The sequence below is a fragment of the Chlorocebus sabaeus genome, chromosome 17 (genome assembly GCF_047675955.1).
Source record: "Chlorocebus sabaeus isolate Y175 chromosome 17, mChlSab1.0.hap1, whole genome shotgun sequence".
Classification (NCBI taxonomy): Eukaryota; Metazoa; Chordata; class Mammalia; order Primates; family Cercopithecidae; genus Chlorocebus; species Chlorocebus sabaeus.
In genome coordinates this window covers 56,984,864-56,989,352 of record NC_132920.1, presented here as the reverse complement: position 1 = coordinate 56,989,352, position 4,489 = coordinate 56,984,864, and the positions used below count along the sequence as shown (strand labels likewise).

Genomic DNA, 4,489 nt, shown 5'->3' with positions numbered 1-4,489 from the left:
CTAGACCTTTCAGCCGCTACCTACTCTAAGCGCCGCCAGGAAAAAATCCCAGTCCTTATCAACACTCCCCTAGAGAACAACAAGAGGGCCTGAAGCCCACAGGTAGAGCATCCCAGGCAGCCCACACTCTATTCCTCCTTCCATCCTTCTTTCTTTCTTAAACTCCTACACCTGATGGAATAAGAAGGGAAGACTGACAATACTGTTTCGGTGACTAAGGTAATTATTTTTTCATTAAAAATAGAACTTTTGGGAGACCCACTCCTGGGCAACCTCCATTCTCAGCATAAGGAAGCTTCCTCTCTCTTCTTTTTTTTTTTTTTTTTTTTGGTCTATTAAACTTTCCACTCCTAAACCCACCCCCAATAAAATTGAAAAATAATAATAATTTTTTATTTTATTACCAACTAAATGTATATACACCACAGAAAATTTGGAAAATACAAAGAGAAAAATTTAAATTATCTGTAAAACCACAACTCAAATATACCACAGTTAACATTAAGATATATTTCTGGCTGGGTGCAGTGGCTCAGGCCTGTAATGCCAGCACTTTGGGAGGCTGAGGCGGGCAGATCACGAAGTCAGGAGATCGAGACCCTCCTGGCCAACATGGTGAAACCCCATCTCTACTAAAAATACAAAAATTAGCTGGGCATGGTGGTGTGCACCTGTAATCCCAGCTACTTGGGAGGCTGAGGCAGGAGAATCGCTTGAACCTGGGACGCGGAGGTTGCAGTGAGCCGAGATCGGGCCACTGCACTCCAGCCTGGTGAATTAGCATGTTTTTGGAAATGTCTCTAGTTATCATGTATTACTACTAGAATATTATAGAGTACATAATGATTGATGTATTTCCAAAAACAATAGATATTTTATCAAGAGCTCCTGTTGACACACTATAGCAAGTAAGAAGCATAGGTTATTCATGGACATAGAATTACAGTGCTTCACCGATTTAAAGACCCAAAAGTAAAGCCATCTTATATAGTAATACTTGATTGCAGGAACAGAACTGACTTGAGAATAAATAATAACAATACTGTATACTATAAGGCACAAGAATATCTCATGGTACTCAGCCAGGTTTCATGAGAGCTACAACCAGAAACTAGAAAGTCATCATCAACCAGTTCCTCTGTTAGATCCCATGAACTCTTATCTTTATCTTTCTCTGTATATCTGCTTTCATCTTATTTTCCTTAAAATCTGCTTTCTTTGTGCAAGTGGGAAAAGATACCTCCACCTCTAGTCCAAAATGTTCATGTCTCTCAATCCAAGGCATGCATACAAACTGACTTGCTTTCTCTGAATTTCCAGTTCTAAATTCCCAGAGGAAAAACTCCAATTTGCCCGGCATGAGTCAGGTGTCCATCATGATCCAATCTGCAATGGGTGGTGGGAGATTAGAGGGGGCGGTGGGTGAGGAAGGGAGGAGGAGACCTGGCAGAGTCACATATTCTCAACACAAGAGAGTTGAGGAGGCATCATTAAAAGGGTCTACTAAAAACTGGGAAAACAAAAACAAACCAAAAATATAACTAAAAAATGTTTATATTTCCCTGGATTTTATCCCAATCTCTTTTCTATCCTTACATTTAATAATATTTCCTTCTAGGCTTTTCTATATATAGTATATTTTTGTTGTGATAATGATGTATACACTTTATACCCTTAAGAATTCGTCGTATTACTGTAAAGTCTTGAAAAACATTTTAAATCAGTAAAGCACCAATACCATTCCCACTTCATTGGAAACTCAGATTATTTCCCATGATTTCAAATAATTCTGAGATCACCACTTTTGTGTGCAGAAAGCTATTTTTCTATTTCGAGTTACTTCATTAAAACTGTCTTCCGGCGCCGCCCTCCTGCCTCATGGCGCGGGGTCTCGCGGGCCCTGCTCCCGCCCTCCGCTGGCCTGGCCCTGACCGGAAGTGGCACCGCACCGCCTGGGCCTGGCGCGGGGAGTGGGCACTGGGGCCCGGTGGGACATGGGCAGGAAGCCCAAGAAGCACAAGTCGGACAAACATCTCTACGAGGAGTATGTAGAGAAACCCTTGAAGCTGGTCCTCAAAGTAGGAGGGAACGAAGTCACCAAACTCTCCATGGGCAGCTCGGGACACGACTCCAGCCTCTTCGAAGACAAAAACGATCATGACAAACACAAGGACAGAAAGCGGAAAAAGAGAAAGAAGAGAAGCAGGTTCCAGGGAAAGAAAAGGGGAGAAAATGGAGAGAGTTAAGGAGGATAAAAAGAAGCGAGATCGAGACCGGGTGGAGAATGAGGCGGAAAAAGACCTCCAGTGTCACGTCCCTGTGAGATTAGACTTGTCTCCTGAGAAGCCTCTCACAAGCTCTTTAGCCAAACAAGAAGAAGTAAAACAGACACCCCTTCAAGAAGCTTTGAATCCAACTGATGAGACAATTGCAGAGAAAAGATCCAAGTGCTTTCTTTTCATTTCCTATTACTGATTGTATTGCTCCTGGCTACTCCATGATCATTAAACATCCAATGGATTTTAGTACCATGAAAGAAAAGATCAAGAACAGTGACTACCAGCCCAGAGATGAACTAAAGTATAACTTCAAACTAATGTGTACTAATGCCATGACTTACAATACCCAGAGACCATTTATTATAAAGCTGCAAATAAGCTGTTGCACTCAGGGATGACAATTCTTAGCCAGGAAAGAATTCAGAGCCTGAAGCAGAGCGTAGACTTCATGGCTGACTTGTAGAAAACTCGAAAACAGAAAGATAGAACAGACACCTCACAGAGTGGGGAGGAGGGAGGCTGCTGACTGAGAGAGAGAGAGAACTCTGGAGATGCCAAAGCACACACTATCAAGAGTCCCAGCAAACAAAATAAAAAGAAAAATAACATATGCTTGAAGATAAGTTTAAAAGCAATAATTTAGAGAGAGAGCAGGAGCAGCTTGACCGTATCGTGAAGGAATCTGGAAGAAAACTGACCAGGCGGCTTGTAAACTGTCAGTGCGAATTTGAAAGAAGAAAACCAGAGGGAACAACGATGTTGGGACTTCTCCATCCTGTGGATCCCATTGTAGGAAAGCCAGGCTACTGTCCTGTGAGACTGGGAATGACAACTGGAAGACTTCCGTTTGGAGAGAGTACTTTGCAGGGGTTCAAAGAGCATCAAAAGAATAAAGTCACTCCAGTGTTATCTTTGAATTACGGGCCCTACAGTTCTTAGGCACCGCATTATGACTCCACATTTGCAAATATCAGTAAGGATGATTCTGATTTAGTCCATTCAACCTATGGGGGAGACTCTGATCTTCCAAGCGATTTCAGCATCCATGAGTTTTTGGCCACGTGCCAAGATGGCAGATAGTTTACTGGATGTTTTAACAAAAGGAGGACATTCCAGGACCCTACAAGAGTTGGAGATGTCATTGCCTGAAGATGGAAGGCCACACTAGGACACTTGACACCGCAAAAGAAATGGAGATTACGGAAGTAGAGCCACCAGGAGGTTTGAACTCCAATACTGAGGACAGGCTCATAGCACTGAAAGCAGTAGCAAACTTTGGCGTTCTAACTGAAGTTTTTGACTCTGAAGAAGCTGAACTATTCCAGAGGAAACTTGATGAGACCATCAGATTGCTCAGGGAACCCCAGGAATCCCAGAATGAATGTTTGAGCACCAGACCCCTTCCCAGCATGATCTGTCTCTTGGGTCCCTCATACAGAGAAATGCATCTTGCTAAACAAGTGACCAGTAATCTTAAAGAATTTGCACAGCAAGTAACTCCGGGTGATATCGTAAGCACCTATGGAGTTCAGAAAGCAATAGGGATTTCCATTCTTTCCCCTGTCATGGAAAACAACTTTGTGGATTAGACAGAATATATTGAAGAACCTAAAAAGATGGATGTTGCTGACTGTGGACCTGGTGGAAGTTGAGGCCGCCTGGTATTTGATTATATATTATGTACATACTTTTTCATTCTTAACTTAGAAATGCTTTTCAGAAGATATTAAATATTTATAAATTGTGTTTTTAATTAAACTTTGGAACAGTGAATTTGAATGTTCCAGAAGCTGGACTTGTATTAGGTAATAAAGCTGGACCTGGGACTCATACCAAAAAAAAAAAAAAAAAAAAAACCTGACTTACAGATGCTGAATTTTACCAGAATGAAGATAACAAAAATTGTCCAAGTTCTTGATAGATACTGCTAAATTTCTTTCTGAAATAGTTGCATGAATGTGTCTTTCACATATCCTCATCAGCATGATATTATTGTATTTAAAAATTTACCATAGTTAATAATAATTTATTGTTGAAATAACTAAAACAGTAGAATTGGAATGTTCTTAACACAAAGAAGTAATAAATGTTTAAGGTGTTGGATATTGCAGTTACCCTGATTTGATCATTACACATTGTATGCTTGAATCAAAATATCACATGTACCCCATAAATAATAAATATATGCAACTACTATGTATCCGTAAAAA

At 40.8% G+C, this 4,489-nt stretch overlaps 1 pseudogene; it reads left to right on the top strand.

The window, feature by feature from the left end:
* The first annotated feature begins 1,994 nt into the window (after positions 1 to 1,994).
* On the top strand, positions 1,995 to 3,996 carry LOC103243998 (bromodomain-containing protein 7-like; annotated as a pseudogene).
* Positions 3,997 to 4,489: the final 493 nt, after the last annotated feature.